General features: G+C 40.8%; 1 protein-coding gene and 1 long non-coding RNA gene across 4 annotated transcripts in view; one reads left to right on the top strand and one right to left on the bottom strand.

Annotated features, from left to right (window-relative positions):
- Positions 3,580-21,718, top strand: part of CFAP43 (cilia and flagella associated protein 43) — a 128,437-nt gene continuing 110,298 nt past the window's right edge. The window contains exons 1-4 of one of the 3 annotated variants that reach the window (XM_021072821.1): positions 3,580-3,657; positions 5,605-5,845; positions 6,707-6,803; positions 19,810-20,006. The gene's annotated coding sequence lies outside the window, so the exon portion shown is untranslated. Of the gene's footprint in view, positions 3,705-5,604; positions 5,846-6,706; positions 6,804-19,809; positions 20,007-21,718 lie in introns of all 3 variants that reach the window. The other 2 variants (XM_021072819.1, XM_021072820.1) reach the window with 2 other exon arrangements.
- Positions 9,361-17,477, bottom strand: LOC100623931. Its single transcript, XR_002338508.1, has 3 exons — positions 17,463-17,477; positions 13,447-17,235; positions 9,361-9,771 (listed from the first exon to the last, which is right to left on the bottom strand). It is a non-coding gene; the product is annotated as an uncharacterized LOC100623931 (long non-coding RNA).

Genomic DNA, 21,718 nt, shown 5'->3' with positions numbered 1-21,718 from the left:
TCCCCATCCTTGGGAAAAGGAAGAAGTCCTACAGTCAGGGCTCATTGTCTAGGGATAGGTGATTGAGATCAAAGCTGTGTCAGCCTCGCATCCTTTTTCCTCCTACAAAACATCCAGTCACAGCTCGCATCAGGTAGATCAGTAACTGGTTCTGCTCTCTCTGCGGTTATCAGCCTGAGACTTTCTTCTCTGAAATGAAGAATACTACAAGGGAGAGTGAGGAGAAAGGAATGCCAGGTGCTGGAAATAATTCAGAGAGTGATTAAGGAACTAGCTCTGTGAGGGACAAATCTAGTTACATGAACTCAAGATTAGCGATAGCTAAAAACAGTTAAAATTAGGGCTGCTTAACACTTTAAGGCCTGTTTTTGCTGTTCCCACAGCCATTTACTTTGTTTTTCCTTTTTATTAGCAGGGAAAAGAATGTCCCATTATTCTTTTCTACAGTAAGAGCCTCATACAGTCTTGCTCCATTACACTTTTAATTTTCACCCAAAGAAAACAGCCCATATCTGGATATTGCTAACCTCAGAAAGATGGTCTGCTTTCAAAATTTAAATATGGAGAAATTGAAGCCCAAATAGACTCAGAGTTAGGCAGGTGGGTTAGTGAATTTAGTCCACAAGTCTATGAATAACGTCTGGCCAGAACCACTGCTTTATTAGCTCCTCTTAATTTAGAGGTTGGGAAAGAGGGGATTCTACGGTACATGGTACAGATACTGGAAAAGGGTAGTCAATGTTTTGTTTGTCCAAATATATTTTCAAGCTAGTAACTCCTGTGCCATTTATTGAGGGCAAGTGGTGGTGGGGGAGCTGGGTAGTATTTTTATTTTGATAAGTTCTGTCTTGTGAGAGGCAGAGTGAGGTGATAAACAAACCCATCTCAGAGCCTTCCTGCCTGGGTTTGATCCTAACTCCACCCTTGTATTAGTTTGCTAGGGCTGCTATGTCATAGTGCCACAAACTGAGTGGCTTAAACAAAGGAAATTTATTCTCACAGCTCTGAAGGCTGGAAGTCTAAGATCAAGGTGTCAGCAGGGTTGGTACCTTTTCAAGACTGTGAGAGAGAATATGTTCCATGCCTCTCATCTAGAGTCTGGCAGTTTGCTGGCAATCTCTGGGACTCCTTGAAGCATAGAAGCCTTATCTCTGCTTCATCTTCATATGTCTTCCCCTGTGAGCATGTTCCTGTGCAAATGTCTCTTCTTTATAAAAGTACCTGTCATATCAGATTGGTGCCCATCCATATTAATTAACTAATTACAACTGCACTGCAATGAACCTATTTTCAAATAAGATCACATTTTGAGGTGCTGGGGATATAGAGCTTCAACATATGAATCTATGAATTCATAATTCAACATATGAATTTATTATAAAACCATATGAATTACAGTAGCCCCTTAGTAATGTGTGAATGTGGGCAAGTTCTATCTGTATTTCAATCTCCTCATTTGTAAAATGGAGCGGTGAAAACTTAATACCTCTCTTATAGAGACTGAAGAAAGATTAAATTAGTTAATAAATAGAAAACAGGAGTTCCCCTCTTGGCTCAGTGGTTAATGAACTCGACTAGTATCCATGAAGACTTGGGTTTGATCCCTGGCCTTGCTCAGAGGATTAAGGATCTGGCATTGCTGTGGTGTAGGTCACAGACGCGGCTCAGATATCGCATTGCTGTGGCTGTGGTGTCAGTCGGCAGCTGTAGCTTCGATTCGCCTGGAAAACTTCATATGCCACAGGTGCAGCCCTAAAAAGACAAAAGACTAAAACAAACAAACAAACAAAAAAAAACACATTCTTAGCACAGAATGAGTGGTAAATAAATGTTATTATTATAGATACTAAATTAAAAAATAGACCACATTTTTGCTAAAACATGGCTTTTGCTTAACTTTTTTAGAAAATTAATTTTTAGAAGGTCTTTAGCGCATTAATGATATCATGGAAATTAACCATGGCCAAGTATAAAGTTAAACTTGGCCAGGCAAAATTTCTGATTGGCCAAACTAAGGATTTCAGGTGTAGGGATTATTTGAGAACTTTTATTTGGAATAGCTCATCCTCTAATTAGTATGAAAAGTGTAACAATTTGTTGTAATGATTAGAAAGATCCAATTCATCAATAAGGTAACTTCCTTAGAGAAAGAAATTAAAAACAAAAGACACTGTCCCAGGAAACCACTGCTCTGTAGTGCTGCTCTGCATCACATTGGATCAGCTCCAAGCCCTTTGTGGTTGTGTGCATCGTATATGAACATCTGGATACACACTGCTGTTAGCCACAGGTAAAGGCATTTCACATTTTTTTGCAGCTATAATTGTCAGCAATTGACCTGAAGGAGCTAAACTGAACTGATTCTGCTGGTTGAAGATCAAGAGTTGGAAGACTTGTGATAGCTTTCTTCCTTCTAAGTGCCACCTGCTTTTGCAGACCGTATATACCCACTTGATACAACATTCTTCTGTGGATTTTCAGGAATGTAATTTGAATAATTTTAAGCAATTTAAGTGGTTCTTGAATCTGTGTGTCCTAGCTTATCGTCCTCGGTATGGTTCAAATAAAATTCTTTTCCATTCCTAGGATAGATTTGTTTATTGATTATTTCCCTTTACAGTTCCAAATGACTAGCACATGAGATACTTGGTAAATATCTCTGGATGAAAAGAAGAGAAGGTGACAAGATGGGAAGGAAAGGAGTGACCTAAAGAAGGGAAGAAGATAGGTCTAGAAAGGACGAAAGAAGGCAAAGGGCAGCGGGCAGGGGAGAGCATGAGAGGGGAGGGCAGAAGCAAGGACAAACTGCTGCCCTTCCCACAAGTTATTTCTAGGAGCTGTCTGCCTCTTTGAAATAGCTGAGGGTACATCAGAAAGTGTAAAAAAGTAATTAAAGGTTTGGCACTCCAGATGTAGACTAGAGTTGGCTTTATTTATTTATTTATTTGCTTTTTAGGGCCGCTGGTGCAGCATATGTAAGTTCCCAGGCTAGGGGTGAAATGAAAGCTGCAGTTGCTGGCCTTGTGTCACAGTCACAGCAACTCCGGATCAGAGCTGTGTCTGCGACCTTCTCCACAGCTCAGGGCAACGCTGGATTCTCAACCCACTGAGTGAGGCCACGGATCAAACCCACATCCTCGTGGATACTAGTCAGATCCATTTCCGCTGCTCAGCAACTGGGAACTTCCTCTAGAGTTGGCTTTAAAAAATCCCACTCAGCTTTGTAGCCTTGAGCAAATTATTTCTCTTATCCTCCCTTTCCTTTTCTGTAAAGTGGGACTGATGAGGATTTGAATATTATATAAAACTATACCCGCACGAATCTTGGACAGTCAGCCCTCAACATTTCATTCTAGTGCTGAGACTTAGCAACTTTGTTAATTATTTGCCGCGGGCTGGGCCATTCCAGTACCCGCCCCGCGCTTCGCGCGTCGCTCTCCATTCGTCAAGACCCCTCCACCCCCAGAACTTTCACCAATCCGCTTGACTCAAACATGAGCGTCTCAAAGGACAGAGCCAATGGGCGCAGGGGTTACGAAGCGGTAAACAGTGGAGGCAACTCGGGCGGGCGGGCTGGGGCTTCGGAATAACCCGGCAGATCCTAGTTGGGTTCCACGTTTACCGCGGGTGGCCCAGCTGCGAGGCTCACGGCTCATGGTACAAGGCTGGGAACGAGACGTAGCCCGAAGCGCCGCGTCCGTGAGGTTCACTGCCGCCCGCCTCCTAACTGACTCGGTCTTGAGGAAATTTTTCCCTCAGCTGTACCCGCAGCTTCCTCTCCTGTAGACCTGCTCTCCCACAAATTCGACATCTTCTCCTTCAACCCCAAACCCTCCTGCAGACTTCCGTTCTCTGTGAATGCTCTCCGTTCCACCCCCAGCCCCACTCCGTCCCCTTTTTCACTTAACACATTTCCAGCTCTTTCCACGTCTTTGGTGACTTTCCCCAAACTTAATGACCTCAATCCCTTCCCTTTAACTCCCGTCCGTGGACTTTGGGTTTATTTGCATTTGTGGTGATCGTAAGCATCTGCAAGGATGTAACTTGGCATTTCGTTCCTTCCACATGCTAGAGTGTTCCCGGCACTCTGTTCCACGGGGCGTCCTGCACCAGCCCGGCTGTACTCTCCATTCCCTTGACATTTTTCTTTAAGCATATTTTAATAATTAAATAGAGATAGAGTCTCCCCTCACCCCAGACTCCTCCATCTAGCTTACATTCACCACACATTTCTTACTTTAAAATATGTTCCTTTCGAACTGCAAACCAAAAATCTACAATTGATACACAAACAAGGAATCTCTGGAGAATAACTATATCTCATAATAAATAAGTGCATATTGTTTATCACATCACTTAGAATGGTGTAATGCCTATATTGAAGAATCAATAAGATGTAACAAATTGTGAGGACATATTTATATAGTTACCCTGTTTTTTAACCAATTTATGCATTTTAGATTTTACTTATTTTCAGAGGGTGTATTATTTTTGTTATTCTTACCAGTTAAGTTATTCTTTTTATGATGCTATATAAAATATTTAATGGTATAAAATATGTTCCTTTCATGTTCTGACCTTTTCATTCATGTTGACTTATTCCTTTTCCTTTCTGCATTTATCTCTAGTTTGATCTAAAATATGGCTACACACGTTCCATTTTTGTAAAGAAGCAATTTTCCTTCTGGGTTCACAACCACAAAGCAAGCTGTCCTATTCAAAGATGTTTTTTACAGTTTATTTTTAAAATCAAAACTAGTTATAAAGCAAAGGCCCAGGTTGCACCCTGTTTTCTATTGGGATCAAGCTCTTTTCTCTCTCTGTTTTGACTTTTTCTTTCCCAGCATGCAAGACCCCAGAAATCCTTCTGAGATTTTCTCAGGTTTGAACAGAGGTTTTCCTTCATTGGAAGAGCTCTCTGAGGAGGGCTCTTAGACTTAAATGCAGATGGGAACTTTCCCATCTGCATTTAAGTTTCTGGAATGCCTGCACTCAAACTGGTCTCACCGCTGGCACGTGTGTTCTTTTATCTTTGAGATTGTTTTGGGCAGAATGGGAGTGAAAAGAGATTAGATGTGTGGAAAGACAATCCTTGTGTTTCAAAGATTTCTTGATTTTTGTTTGCTTTTTTTAAGAAAAGACTTTTATTTTATTTTACTTTTTCATTTTATTTTCTGCTTTTTAGGGCCCCATCCACAGCCTACGGAGGTTCCCAGGCTAGGGGTTGAATCAGAGCTATGGCTGCCAGCCTGTGCCACAGCCACAGCAACATGGGATTCGAGCTGCTTCTGTGACCCACACCACAGCTCACGGCAATGCCCGATGCTTAACCCATTGAGCGAGGCTAGGAATTGAACCCAAAGCCTCATGGTTCCTAGTTGGATTGGTTTCTGCTGCACTATGATGGGAACTCTAAGAAGAGTTTTCTTGTGGTGCAGCAGATTAAAGATCTGGCATTGTCACTGCTGCGGCAAGGGTTTGATCCCTGGCCTAGGAACTTCCACATGCAGTGACCACAGCCAAAATAAATAAATAAAGTAAAGTAACAAGAAAATAAAAATAATTTGAAATATGATCTATTGATGGCGACATATCTTTTCCTAGATGCGTGCAAGGATTCCTAAGCAGAATGTTGTGTCAAGGACAGCACCATTTGCTACCCTTGTGGGAATTGCATAATACTTATTACCATGGAAATTAGGACTGTGCCGAAGTTTATGAATGGAATTGTGGGCATCCTGGAAACTCACATTCCTTATGAAGTTGTGGCTTTCTCTGACTGTCGGCTAAGACTCCTCATCTACATATACAACTTTTCTGGATTGACATAGGACCAAATTAAAAGGTATCTTGTAAGACCTTTCTTCTGCCATGACTGAAGGATTTAGTTCTAAGATGTGCCCAGATCTAGCTCTTATAAATGAAGGGTTTTCTTGGCTTTTTGAAGGTTTTTTTTTCATTGTGGTGGGAATTTCAGTTTATTTCCTTTTTTTTTTTGGTAATACACCTTTATAAGGAAGGAATTAGGCTCATCACAGTGAATTTAATTAAGTGGGCTAGAACCCTGCTACTCGAATTGTGGTCTGCTTACAGTCAACATTGCGTCACCTAGTATGCTTGTTATATATGAAAAAACTCTGCTTTCATTAGGGATCTACTGAATTGTAATTGGTATTTTAACCAAATTCCCCAGAGGAGGTCATAGGCACATTAAACTTGAGAAGCACAAGGCTATAACGCTCCATTAGATCACAGAAACCCTGAGGTATTTCAAGTTGTTTGAAAAACTTTTTAACTTACCTTGTTTCATATATTTATGCAATATTTTATGGTTCTTGGGGACAGACATAGTGCAGTGTGCTATGGAGGTTCCCAGGTTAGGGGTTGAATCAAAGCTACAGCTGCTGGCCTGTGGCACAGCCACAGCAACGTGGGATACATGGGGATACACATGGTGCAGTGTGCTCAGTTTGACACTAGAGACAGTGACCTCATGGTCTTAATTCACTCTAAAAACTTTTTAAAATAGATCTTAACTTTGATTTTACTTTTCTGTTCATATTTAGAAACCAGCTGAGACATCTCTTATTCCAGGAGCTAAATGCTTTTGAATTACGGAAAATTATTAGGCATGGGAAGTTTAACTATACGACTATAGTTACTCTGAACATGATGACTAATCCTTGTAATGGATTTTATATTTTAGGCAATGTTCTTCTGGATTACACTTTACTTTCCTTCAGTTACTGTGGCACCTACCTGGCAAGTTACTCCTCCCTCCTAGAATTTGAACTGGCCCTCTGGTAAGTTGCAGCCTTCTGCAGAATTCCTTTCATTGGGTCACATTTTAATCTTGTCCTCTGGATTTTATCAAAGGCGCTATGCATATGGAAAAGTGGAAGGAATAAAAGTCCTAATCATAAGTTTAATCTAGTTGCTACTTTTAGGCAGAAATTTGGCAGAGCAAAAGCTAAAAGAGATTAACTACCATCTTTCTCTTTTTATTAACATGTTATATTTTCTTTGTTGGGTAAAGAATACATGGGTAAGTACATAGTTTCATCTCTTTAAAAAACAATTGGTACCTTTGAATTATTTCATATTTTCCACTAATGTTGAAATTAGGGAGGTCTCTATATTAGAGCTCAGTTTGAAGTAATTGTTTTTAGAGACATTAGAACAATTGTATGTTCAGAGAGTAGAACATCATATCCCATTTGCCTCTTGTTTAGGAAATACTTGTGTGTAAGACACATCTCTGGTCTTTGCTGGGCACTTCTTGCAGCCAGCTGCAAAGCTGCACTCACTCTTTCATCAACATATAAACTCCTCTGGGGGAAATTTGTCTTATTAAGGGGAAGTACAAAATGTCCCAGGAATAACTGAGGCTATTGCTTACATGCCAGCATTTCTCATAGAAAAGTGTAACAGTTTAGGTTCAGAGAGCCACATTTAACTTATGCAGTTACCCATAAAAAAAAGCTTTACTAAGGTATAACTGACATATGATAAATTTCTCATAGGTACATATACACAACATGATAGCTTTTGACTTAGCCATGAAGCCATCACCATATCAGGATAATGAATCTACCATCACCCCCCCCCCAAGTTTCCTTGTGCTTCTTCGGATCCTTCCTTGTTGGCTCTTGCCACACATCTTGCTCTCACCATTGTGGCCCTGCCGCTCACCCCCAGGCAGCCACTGATGTGCTTTTCCTCACTCTAGATTAGTTTGTGTTTTCTAGAATTGCACATCCATCATATACTCATTCATTGTCAGGCTTCTTTTCATGCAGCACAATTCCTTTGAAATTCTCTCATGCTGCTGTGTGCGTTTCAAGGGAAGTTTGTTCCTTTCTATTCCATGGTATGGATATACCACAGTTTACTTACTCATTTGTCAATGGATATATTAATTTGCTAGGGCTACCATGAAGCAAGTACCACAGACTGAGTGGCTTAAACACAGAAATTTATTATCTCATAGTTCTGGAGGCCAGAAATCTGAGAACAAGGTATCAGCACAGTTGGTTCCTTCTGAGGGCTGTAAGGGAGAATCTGTGCCAGGCCTCTCTCCTTGGCTTGTGAATAATTATCTTCATGTTCACATGGTGTTCTTCTATGTGTAGCTTTCTCCCAGTTTCCCTTTTCTATAAGGATACTAGTCATGTTGGAGTAGGGCCACACTAAATGACCTCATCCAACTTAGTAAAGCTGGTCCTTCCAGACCACATCACGTTCTGAGATACTGAGGTTTAGGACATCAACCTGTGCATTTGGGGGACACAATTCAATGAACACTGATACTTAAAGGATGAGTAGGAATCAGCTTTGTAAAGAGGAGGAGGAGGAAGTGGATTCCAAGCAGAGGAAATGTGTGTGCAAAGGCCAAAAGATCAGAGAAAATAAGAGATCATAATGATAAGAACAAGAGATCAGCCATGAGAGGCAAGCCTGGAGGGACAGTCTGAGGCCAGCTCAGGAGCAGCCTTCTAAATAAGTGACCCTATAGTTTATTATCCAGTCCATTAGCATGGACTAGTAGAGCCCTTAGAGTCATCTGAGCATCCTAAGTTAGAAAATATGTTTATATTTCTACAGGAGGGCTTTGAGAAAAGCCTATACTTAGGCCACAGTATCTAACCTGATTAGGTGGGTAGAATGAGATGTGAGAGGACTTGATAACATAAAGGCATGCTATTTTCATATTAGTGAAAGAAAATATTAGATATATCTTAATTGCTGACTCCTGCCACTGTCAGAGCCCATAGTCACAGGCCTCAAGGCTGCTTTGCAAATAGAGGTCAAAGAAACCTTGAAGGGTCCTTGGTTCAATGAGGAGGGCTATTACTGCCAGATCTTTCATCATGGCTGCCATCCAGAGCTTAAGTTTTGGAGTGTGAGCAAGGCTAAATAGGAAGGCATTGCAAAGTCTCCTCTATATCATCATTACCACTCTGCTGTTTCATTTTGTTTTTTTCTAACTTTTACAAATGTTATAAAATACTTATTTAAAGTGCACAGAGTCATCAAATATGAGATTTGGAAGATACTGGAGAGGTCTTGGTTCTGTTGAAGAGGCATCTAAGACTAGAGTGAAGTGACTTGCTCAGTTTGGTGTGAGGACTTGTCCAAACTGAGAGACTGATAGGTTTCTTAAATGAGAACAAGAGAGGCAACTGATATGTTATTATATACTTAGTATTCTCTGGTTAGATTGTATCTAAATGTTACCCTGAATAGCTCTGAGCTCTAAAGAGTGGGAGTAAGCCAAGGTAGCTGCCAAACTTCAAAACATGGAGTTTGAACAAGAGTGCAGGACTCTTGCTGATAAATGGGTCTTGGCATTAGGCACACAGTCCTGCATAACATCTTTATAAAAATGTACATCCTTAAGGATTTTTAACCAGGAGGGAAGGACTAAATTGATTTTAAAACATGTTACCACATGGCACAGAATTCCCCACCCCCAGGGATGGGGGAAGAATGGTGAGGCCAGGTGGATGGCATGCCCTGGAAAGTCCAAGACCCCTCCTGTCTGCTTGTTCCCATTCAAGCCAGGTGAATGAGGCATTTTAGTTACTGTTTATAAAAGAGGTCAATATATACTATTCCAGTTGTCATTGTCCTAATTTATGCACAAGGTATTCAAATGTCTTACTCATTTAACTCCAGGGCTTCCAGCCTTTCAAACCAGGGCCAGATGAGGTAATCAATCATAGAGAGAGAACTTCCACCAAAGTATGTTGTCTTCTTTTTGGTCAGAACCTGAACATTAAACAGCATAAGAATACTTCTTATTTGTGCATCTGGTAAGATTGATCATCAGAAACGATGAAGGCAAGTTAAGCAAGCGAAAGTAGGATCTTTTATCCGGACAGGTACAAGTTGGCTTTTTATCTGATTAGTTTAAGCTTTAGAATTTTTTAGTTTGTGATGAAGCAAAACAACACAATAAAAACTGGAAAATGGAGAAACATCAAACAAACTTCAGAGTACAAGATATTCATAACAGATATTCCAACAAAGGATTGGTATTCAGAATATAGAGAAGAACTCATCAAAATCAAATAAGAAAAAGGCAAACAGGCCATCAGAAAATTGGCAAGACTTGAACTTCAAAAAAGAGGAGGTCTGAATCCATCCATTTGAAAAGGTTCTCAGCTTCATTAGTCATCAGGAAAAGGCAATTTAGAAACAAAATGTCATTCCACTTCACAACCACCAGAATGGCTAAAATGAACAAGACAAAGTAGATAAGAGTGTAGAACCACTGTTGATAGGAATTTAAATTGGTACAACCTTATTTTAACTGTATCTACTAAAGCTGAGTGCATGCATACCCTTAACCCAGTAAATATACTCCTCAGAAATGTGCACATATATTCACAGAAAATAGATATAAGAATGTTCATTGCAGCACTATTTGTAATAACCCAAAGAGGGAAATGTTTACTGTCCATCAGGAAGGAGTAAAATGGATAAACTGGGCAATAGTTATATGTTGGAACACTATAAAAAGAATAGGAATGAACTGTACATAACATAGATGATCCTCACAAACCTATAGCTGCATGAAACAAGATAGATCCAAAAGAGTGCACATTATATGATTCCTTTTGTATAAGGTATAAAACTATACAAAACTAGGAGTTCTCTTGTGCAGTGGGTTAAGGATCTGGCATTTTCACCGCAGCAGCTCCAGTGACTGCTATGGTGCATGTTGGATCCCTGGTCTAGGAACTTCCACATGTCATGGGTGCAGCTCCCGCCCCCAAAATCAGCCAAAACTAATATTCTATGTCTTGATATGGGTACTAGTTTCATGGCCCTGTTCATTTTGTAAAAATTTATCAAGCTGTACTCTTATGCTTTGGGTAAATCTCTGCATATAATACTTTAATAAAAAATTTACTTATAATACATGGAAATAACTATTAACTATTAGGCAGATGCCAAATAACATTCTTTGAAAACCAAGCACAAATAGTATATTTTTGAAAATTTAAATGAATTGGTAATTATGGTTTTGCAAGGAGAAGAACTGAGAATATTATCTGACTAATAAACACCAAACCATTTTATAAAACATCCATAGTTTTTCTCAGGTCCCTGCATTGTAACATCCTGCATTGTAGACAGATCGTTTATATCTACCCAAGCATTTGTTTTTGGTCTGTTACCAAATTAATCATCTGAAGCGTATGGACCACATCTTACTTTCTATCTCCCATACTGCTAGCACAGTGCCTTGCAATAATTAGGCACTCAGAATTGTACAGCGAACAAATATTTTTTTGGATATGTCCTTAAACTGTAGTGCCTTGTTATTATATTATGCAAAAATAAAAGTATGATAGTTTTAGTCAGCAGGAAATACCCTATCAGCAGCTTGAAACATAGAAACAGTACTGTTCACTTTAAAGCATGAGTCCTTAACATGGAGTCTATGAACTTAGATGGGAAAATGTTATGTGTCCCCCCAGGGAACTCCAAATTTAGCTGGTAGTATGTGGACTTTCTATTGCTCAGGGGATCAACATCCCTAACTCCCACACTGTTCAGGGTCAACTGTAGTTGGATATAGGGATTTTTTTGAAATCAGGAAACATGATCATCTTCATGCCCATATATATGAAAACTTAGATGAAATGGATACTTTTCAAGAAAAATGCTAATAACCGAAATTGATTCAAGAAGAAATATAAACCTCACAAAATCAATTGTTATTTAAAAAGTTGAACTACTAATGAAAACTCTAGCCTCATAAAAGACACTGGATTCAAATGTTTTATAGAAACAGCCAAACCTTATCAAATGTGTTCAGGGCTTAGAAATCCAGAGAAAATAAACCAACTCATTTTATGTGGTTAGATATCCTTGATATAAAAACCAAATAAAGATACTATAAGAACAAAACCATCTCCTTTATGAACAAATGTACAAAAACCTGTTAAATATTAACTAATTCTAGTTAATGAAAATCCATTGAAAACAAGTAGCTTTTATCCCAGTTATGCTAGCTAGCATGGTTCAAGACAAGAAAAATCTGTCAATGCCACTTATACTCTGCAGATTAAATGGAAACAATTCTATGAACATTTCAAAAGATGTAATAGAAGCAAACAAGACATTCACTAAAATCAGTCATTCTTGACTTAAAAAAAATAAGCAAATTAGTAATAGAACTTTCTTTTGTGTGTGTGTGTGTGTGTGTGTGTGTGTGTGACTTTTGTTTTTTTAGGGCCACACCCACAGCATATGGAGGTTCCAAGACTAAGGGTCAAATCAGAGCTGTAGCCTACACCAGGTAGCTACACCACAGCCACAGCAACACCAGATACCAGCCGCATCTGCAAACTACACCACAGCTTATGGCGATGCTGGATCCTTAACCCACTGAGCAAGGCCAGGGATCGAACCTGCATCCTCATGGATACTACTCAGGTTTGTTTCCGCTGAGTCATGACAGGAACTCTAGTAACAGAACTTTCTTAATGCAAAAACAAAAACAAAAAACAAAAAACTTTTCTGAAAAAAATCCATAGCAAACTTCATAGTTACTGATAAAATGTTAGTATGCATACCCATTTAAGACAGGAACTATGACTTCCCTCAGTAAAAACCTAAGGCTGACTGTGAATGGAATGTCTCAAGGCCAGTGGAAGATTCTATATAAAGGTCAAAACTGCAGCTCTCTCCCAAAGCAGGTAAAAACATACCTGGGCTTCCACATGTGTCTATCTGATTCATGGCATCACCTTGTTATGGGAAATATTTATTATATAACATTAAGTGGAAAAAAGAACACAATGATTTATGCCCTGTTATAGTTATGTTAATTTAAATATGCTCAAGGACTGAAAACAAACAAGCATGGAGGAATGTAAAAGGCTGGCAAATTTTGGAAACAGGGTAAAAATTTCCCTTGATTTTCTTTTTTTTCTTTTCACTTTTTAGGGCCATACCTGTGGCATATGGAAGTTCCCAGGCTGGAGGTCAAATCAGAGCTACTGCTGCCGGTCTACACCATGGCCATAGAAACGCAGGATCCAAGCTGCATCTGCGATCTACACCACAGCATACGGCAATGCCAGATCCTTAACCCACTGAGCGAGGCTGGGGATCAGACCCTCAACGTCATGGCTCTTAGTCGGATTCGTTTCTGCTGTACTACAACAGGAACTCCTCCCTTGATATTTCAGTGTCAGTATATCACAAAGTTTTAAAAGCAAACCAATGACAAGACATTTTTAGGTGTTTTAGGTTATATCTTAAACACAACAGCTTATAGCTATCCATTGTAAACTAAAATTTTCTAACTAATATTATTATTAATTGCCATAAAGCAGTTTTGGAGATGGGAGTATGAGGAAAAGAGTAGAACAAAAGGGTGGATACAATGTGTCACTCAAATGAAAGCAGGGAGAAGGGCTTGAATACCTCCTCTAGCTTGCTGAATCCTTTACCCAATTCTTCTTTTAGGCCAGAGCAGTCTTTATTTTGCTTTCTAAGAAAGCTTAGTAGCAAAGGAGGCACCTAGGTAGAGAGTAAGTTCTTAGTTTATCAGTGTGAGGCTAACTATACCAGTCCTCTCATTTGAAAGCGTGGTCAGATTCACAGCCTTCAAAAACAAACTTAAGGTGAGAAGGGGAGGAACATTCCAGCAAGAGTTGAGAAGAAGGTGGCAAGTTTGGAAAAAAGAAAAACATTCAGCGTGGCAGGAATACACCGGGTCAGAAGAGGGAAGAGGCATACCTTTGGAGAGGTAAACAGGATCCAGACCATGAAAGGGCTTGCAGCACATGGCAGAGCTGACAAGAGCATCACCCTATTGGTTTGCTACTCCCAAATCATTGAACCATGAGTGACAACACTGATTTAGCTTCACAACCAAAGGTGTTTCAAATGGGAGCTGAAATGTCTTACACACACACCTTAGAAGACAACTCAAAGACCATCTTTTGGCAAGCTTTCTCATAGGGGTCATCTGGCAACAGCTTCTTCCCTGGATATGCTTCATCCAGGTACTCACAAGTGATGGCAGATTCATAGATCAGTTGACCCTGACTGTTTTCCAGAACTGGCACCAGACCTGAGGGATTCTTCTGGAAGAACCACTCAGGCTTATTTTTCAGGTTGATGTTGATGACTTGATGCCTGAAAGACACATAGAAGACAGTCAAGAGAGTAACATTCCTTTTGTACTCCTGAAGGAAGCTTCACTGGTTCCACCACCCACTTATCTATCTGATCAGACCCCAAATTCAGGAGTCAGCTCAGCCTTGATTCCTTCCCTCTGTCCCGTCTTCCTGAAATCAGATGGGTCATCAAGACCTGTCAGCTAGACCTCCAGATCACATTCTGGCTTTATCTGATTCTCAGCTTTAACACTGCCACCTTGTCTAGGACATTATCTGGCACCTGGACCTCTACAGTAGTCCCCCTGGTCCCTCTGCTTCCACAGTGGCCTCCTTACAGTCCATCCTCCATGCACTGGATCAAAACTGGATCAGTGACCCTCCTGCTTGCTTACAAGCCCTCAGCTGCTCCTCATTGCAATGAGGATGAACTCTAAACCTCTTTCCATGCCATTTGACCTGTCCTTTGCTTATCTGTCAATCTGTTTCCTATCAGTCCCTCTCATCATTACCATCTGGCCGTACTGACCTCTTTTTCACTCTTTGTAATACTTTCTTCATTGACCTGATAATATGTATCTGAAATTACTTTGCTTCTTTAATTGCATGCTTATTATGTCACCTCCCTACAATGTAAGTTCCATGAAAGCATCGATTTTGAGAGTCTAGGTCATATTCATAAGCAAACATGTAAATGAGCAAAATTTTAAATAGGTTTAAATGCTACGAAGAAATATAAGCAGTTTCAGATAGATACTCAGTACATATTTGTCAAATAAATAGGTGGAAATGCTTTAAGATTGTCAATAAGATACTCCATGTGGGGCTAAGAGGTATTTTAACTGTATATTTTATAAGGCAACTAATTGAATTGTGTCCATACCCCACTATATGAGAATCAACATGATAATATTCAATTCCTTTTGCTAATTTGAATGAAAGTTCCTCACTTCTTACCAGAATATTAAGAGAATCAAAAAAATGCTTCCATGAAATAAACTTTCCGATTAAATCTCCATTAGTTGATATTTAAAAAAAAAAATGATACATGGGTAAGTCACTTAAGTTAAACCCATAAAGAAGAAAACAAGTGAAGTCCAGCCTGTATTAAGATGGTTTTTATATCTAATTCTTATCTTGCCTCAGAGATTTTAGGGGAAATAAGAGAAAGGAAAGTTTCATATAATCATTAAAGCCAGGTTCGTATCATTGTCAAAGCTGATAAGTGTTCAATAGAACATTATTTACTCAAAAATGATACACACCAGCAGCTTTTGTTTCCTATTTCCCCATCCATCTTAGTAGCTAGAATAGCACTTACCTTGAAGATTTAAATATGCAGACCTCCCACCATGGATACAGAGGAATAGCCCCATTGAACACTGGCATCTGTATGTGTGTATTCAAATGTTCATGTGCTAACAGACCACTAAACAGTCAGATACAAGCCACTGCAAGAAAAATAAGTCTCCTTGCCAAGGAATTATCAACATTTCTGAAAATTTATACTGTGAAACAGAAAGGTAAATACTGGGCTTTTGTAATAAAGAAGGTTAGCACACACATGCATCTTAGTAACCTGGCATTGTGAGCCAACAAGTCAACATACCTGCCGAACAAGTTGGAAGATGTGTCTTTAGAGAAAACCATGCTTTGTTAATCATGTGGTAAATTCTAGTACTGGCACGAAAATCTATTGGGATGCAAAACTAATCCATGAACATAGTAGACCTCTGTTTACACTACCTTGCAGCTGTTACCACTCCTTACCCCCATACACACACTTGTACATTAATATTAGCTTTCCTTTGGAAAATTTTCCTAGTAAATAACGTAGAGTTTTCAATCTAGACGTCCAGAAAGGCACTAACCCAAGACTTTGTGCCCCAGAATACAGTTGTGGCTTGCTCCAGGACTTTTCAGTTATATGAACACAAGATATGTATTTTTCCAATACAGTTAAATTGGATTTCTCTTAATTTCAATAAAAATAATTATGACTAAGGATATATTAAAATACTTGGCTAAAATAATGTTTTAGATAAATGTTACTAAATGTTGAGTGTTTTGCTATTGTGTTCAAAATCAGTTTCATCCAAAATAAGAAGCAAATCTTACTAAAGAGATAGCTAATCCAAAATAATTTCTTTTAAGAATGTAACTTACTTTTCTCTCAGGGGAAAGAGTTGCCTAATTCTCCCCCAGAAGACTAAAATTAGTTTGTAAACTCTAAGCCATAGACGGAAAACTTCTTAAGAACAGGGGCTATGTTTTAAACTTTCACATCACAGACATCTAAAGATCATTGGGAGGGAGGTGGTTCCGGTGGATATTCAGCTCTGAGAAAATCCCAGTGACTTTCATATTTCCTGAAGATAACTCTTATGTCAATAACCATCCTAATTTCAATAAGGCTTCCCCAAAGTCTGAATTTTTAGGTATAGACACTTTATTTAACTCAACCAACAACCCAAATCCCATAGGAACATGCACTGTACAGTTAGGTCAGCACTATGTCCGGTGGTGTGTGGAGGTCTGGACTCTGGACTGAGATAAATTACCCACTATTGGAGAAGGGACTCTATCCCCAGAATATCAGCAAATAATATCCGATAAGCAGGACATGAATGAAGTGGGGGAAAGGGAAAGTGCAATACACCAGTAACCAGGATCTACCAGAGCTAAAAGGGCTGCTGCCTGTGATTACCGTTCCAGTGATCTCTGCACATCACTAACGTTATTATTGGAGCCCCAGCTTTTGGGATCCATGAAATAGTTAATCTAAATGGGGCGTCATAGGCTGGTGGAGCCTGTGGCATTCCCCACCACGCGAGGATAGGGTCCATAAGTTACTATGTCTCCCCAAAAGGCTGAGCATTGTGTATTTTGCAGTAAAGGAAGCAGCGGGGACCCTTTTCAGGATTCCCACTCGCGCCGCCTGTAGCAGCTGGTTCTTGGCCTGATAGGGGAGCGGCCCCCTCACCGAATTCCCTTGGCGTTGAGGACCAGGAGCGTCCTCTTGGTGAAAGGACAGAACCTCACACTGTAGACACGGGTTAGGCCCTCGGGACCGGTCCCGGGGGCGCACTTCCTGTTGGGGAGAAGAGAAGGCGGTTACAGCCCAGAGAGCAGGTGGGACCCGAAGGCTCCCGCGGTCGCGGAACCGGCCGCCCAGCGTTCCCTCTTGCTCGCTACTGCCTCGGCTGGTTCCCCCGGGGTGGGGGCCCTCCCGGGCGGCTTGGCTCCAGACAGCTGCTCCTGGACACGTGGCCGAGGGTCGCTCAGATTTTTCCTCGGATCGCGGGAGGTTGGCCTCACCCTTCCCCAGGCTCCTGGCTGATCCTCCAGACTTCTTGGTGCAGCAGGGGAAGAGCTCCCACCCTGGTTTGCAGGCTATCTAGGAAGTAGGCCGCCCCTCCCTCCCTGGCTCCTTTTCTCCCTCCCTAAGTCTCCCAGAAGTGCCAGCCCAGGGCGGCCACCAGTTCGGAGAGGTCTGCCAGGGAGCAAGCAGAAAGCAAACCCATAAGTAGAAGCCTGGTGGGCGACCGGCCCCTTGTCCGGCCTTGATTTCCCACCCACTGGGAGAAGCAAGGCACTGCCACCACAGCCTGCGTGCTTAGAGAGCGATCAATGCCAGAGGCCCATCCCCCTTGGCATCTGACCTGGTTTGGCGGGGAGGGGATAAGACTTAAAATACCGCTCGTGTTCAAAGTTTATCATGCTGCCACAAAGTTCATTATGCTGGCCATGAGGTGCTCCCGTGTCAAAACGGACAAAAGAACCTGGAAGTCTTCAGAGCCCTTACTAATGGTGGTCTCCAGTACCCCCTGCTTAAAAACAAAAACAAACAAAAAAACAGCTATTATATATGGAGCATTTGAAGCCCTAGCAGGGGCATATGCTCAGAGTCAGGCAGCTGGGTTATTGAGTTTAGTCTGCAGATCTGTGAAAAATATCTGGCCAGGGCATCTGGCTCAATCTGCTCCTCTTAATTTAAGGGTTAGGAAAGGGGGATTCCAGGGCACATGGTACAGACATTGGAAAAGGGTAGTCAATGTTTTGTTTGCATAGATTTGCAAGCTGGTAGCTCCTGTGCCAGTTTGGGGGTGGGAAGAGGTGGTATTTCTGTTCTGATTTGTTCTGTTATGGGAGAGGCAGAGTGAGGTGATAAGCAAAACCATCTTGGAGTCTTACTGCCTGGGTCTGATCCTAACTCCATTCCTGTAATATTTTGCCCACTCCAGTACCACAAACAGAGTGGCTTAGGTAGTAGAGATTTATTCTCACAGTACTAGAGGCTGGAAGTCCCAGATCAAGGTGTCAGCAGGGTCGGTTCCTTCTGAAGACTGTGAGGGGGAATCTGTTCCATGCCTCTCCCCCAGCTTTTGGTGGTTTGCTTGCAAACTCTGGCATTACTTGGAGTGCAGAAGCATTATCCCATTTCTACCTTCGTCTTCACATGGCCTTCTCCTTGTATGCATGTTCATGTCCAAATTTCCCCTCTTTATAGAGGCACCTGTTATGTTGGATTAGAGACCCACCCACCCTAATTTAACTAATTACAACTGCAGTGAATATGTTTCCAAATAAGATCACATTCTGTGACATACTGGGGGTTAGGGCTTCAACATATGTATCTATGAATTCAAAATTCAACATATGAGTTTATTATGAAACCATATGATTTATAATAGCAACTTTTTGTGTGAATGTGGGCAAGTTCCACACAAAAAGGTGTGTTTCAATTACCTCATCTGTGAAATGGAGTGGTCAAAATTTAATGCTTCTTTTATAGAGTTTGAAGAAAGATTAAATTAATAAATAGGAAACAGTACAGTTCTTGGTACAGAATAAGTGTTAAGTAAATATTATTATAGATGCTAAATGAAAAAATTAGACCATATTTTTGCTAAAACATGGGTCTGGCATGCAGCAGTTCCCAGGCCAGGGATCAAACTGGAGCCACTGCAGTAACAATGCAGAATCCTTAACCTCTGAGCCACCAGGGAACTCTGCTTAACTCTTAACTCTTTTTTATTTTATTTGCTTTTTAGGGTCAAACCCACAGCATACGGAGGTTCCCAGGCCAGGGTTTGGATCAGAGCTACAGCTGCTGGCCTACACCATAGCCACAGCAACTCCAGATACCAGCCGTGTCTGTGACCTACACCATAGTTCACAGCAACACCGGAACCTTAACCCACTGAGTGAGGCCAAGGAGTGAACCTGCACCCTCATGGATGCTAGTCAGATTCATTTCTGCTGAGACATGATGGGAACACCTTAACTCTTTTTTAGAAAATTAACTTTTTAGAAAGTCTTTGGCACATTAATTATATCATGCAAATGAACCCTGTAAATTATACTTGGCCAGGCAAAACTTCTGACTGGCCAAACTAAAGATTCCACATGTAGAGTATTTGAGAACTTTTATTTGAAGTTGCCTACCCCCAAATTAGTATGAAATGGGTAACATTTTGTTGTAATGATAAGAAAGATCCAATTCATCAATAAAGTAAAATTTAATTCCTCAAAGAAAAAAATTGGAAACAAAAGATATTGTCCCAGGGAGTTCCCATTGTGGGGTGGGTAGTATTTCTGCAGTGCAGGGATGCAGGTTTGATCCCCGCCCAGCACAGTGGGTTAAAAGAATCCAACATTGCAGTTGCAGCTTGAATCTGATCCCTGGACCAAGACAGGAACTCCGTGTGCCAAGGGGTGTCCCTCCCCCCAGAAAATGTACTGTCCCAGGAAACCATTGCTCTGCAGTACTGCTCTGCATCACAGTGGATCAGCTCCAAGGCCTTTGTGATTGTGTGCATCATATGTGAACATCTGGATACACACTGCTGTTAGCTACAGGTAAAGCGCACAGTATTTCACATTTTTGCAGCTGTAGTTGTCAGTAATTGACCTGAGGGAGCTAAACTCAACTGTTTTTGGTAGTTAAAGAGAACCTCACTTTTTTTGGGCAGGGGGAGAGGCCTTTGTCTCTTTAAGGCCACACTCATGGCATATGGTGATTCCCAAGTTAGGGGCTGAATTGCAGCTGAAGCCACTGGCCTACACCACAGCCACAGCAACATGGGATCCCAGCCACGTCTACGAGCTACTACACCACAGCTCATAGCAAGGCCGGATCCTTTACCCACTGATTGAGGCCAGGGATTGAACCCTCATCCTCATGGATACTAGTCGGGTTGGTTAACCACTGAGCCATGACGGGAACTCCAAAGAGGGCCTTGTGATAGTTTTCTTCCTTCTAAGTACCACCTGTCTTTACAGACCATATATACCCGCTTGATACAACAGTCTTCTGTGAATTTTCAAGTATGTAATTTGAATAATTATATACTTTGTAATTTGAAAGAAATTTATATTAATAAGGTATTTTATAGAGTAAGTTAGGAATATTGAAAGTCACATGCAGTGTTTCATTGTTATTATTTTAGTTAATTATTTTTAAAAGCTCTTAAAAAATTAGGGGCCCTTATCATAAGAATATGAATGTTTCTTTAAAAATTAACAGTCTATGATAACCCATAGCAGAGAGGAACAGCCTTCTTCAAAAATATTCTATGCAACCATATTAGCTGAATGAGGGAGTGAATAGTAGGGCCCAAAGCGATAACAAATGAAAAAAATTTTAATCCCCACGATATGAAGCCTCATAAGAGTGAATAGTCCCATTAAGAAAAGAGCTTTGTCTACTTAAAAGAGACACATGCACCCGCATGTTCATTGCAGCACTATTCACAATAGCCAGGACATGGAAACAATCCAAATGTCCATCGACAGAGGATTGGATTCGGAAGATGTGGTATATATACACGATGGAATACTACTCAGCCATAAAAAAGGATGACATCATGCCATTTGCAGCAACATGGATGGAACTAGAGAATCTCATACTGAGTGAAATGAGCCAGAAAGACAAAGACAAATACCATATGACATCACTTATAACTGGAATCTAATATCCAGCACAAATGAACATCTCCTCAGAAAAGAAAATCAATCATGGACTTGGGAGAAGAGACTTGTGGTTGCCTGATGGGAGGGGGAGGGAGTGGGAGGGATTGGGAGCTTGGGCTTATCAGTCACAACGTAGAATAGATTTACAAGGAGATCCCGCTGAATAGCATTGAGAACTATGTCTAGATACTCATGTTGCAACAGAAGAAATGGTGGGGGAAAAACTGTAATTGTAATGTATACATGTAAGGATAACCTGACCCCCTTGCTGTACAGTGGGAAAATAAAATTAAAAAAAAAAAAAAAAAAAAAGAAAAGAGCTTTGGATGGAGTTCCCATTGTGGCTCAGCAGGTTAAGAATCCAACTAGTATCCATGAGGATGCAGGTTCAATCCCTGGCCTCTTTCAGTGGGTTAAGGATCCAGGGTTGCCACAAGTTTTGACATAGGTCACAGATGGGGCTTGGATCTGGCATTGCTATGGCTATGGTGTGCAGCAACTGCAGCTGTGATTCACCCTCTGGCCTGGGAACTTCCATATGCCACAGATGCGGCCGTAAAAAGGAAAAAAAAAAAAGAGAGAGAGAAGAAAAGAGCTTT

Source organism: Sus scrofa, chromosome 14 (assembly GCF_000003025.6).
Source record: "Sus scrofa isolate TJ Tabasco breed Duroc chromosome 14, Sscrofa11.1, whole genome shotgun sequence".
NCBI lineage: Eukaryota > Metazoa > Chordata > Mammalia > Artiodactyla > Suidae > Sus > Sus scrofa.
This window is presented reverse-complemented; position numbering and strand designations above follow the sequence as displayed.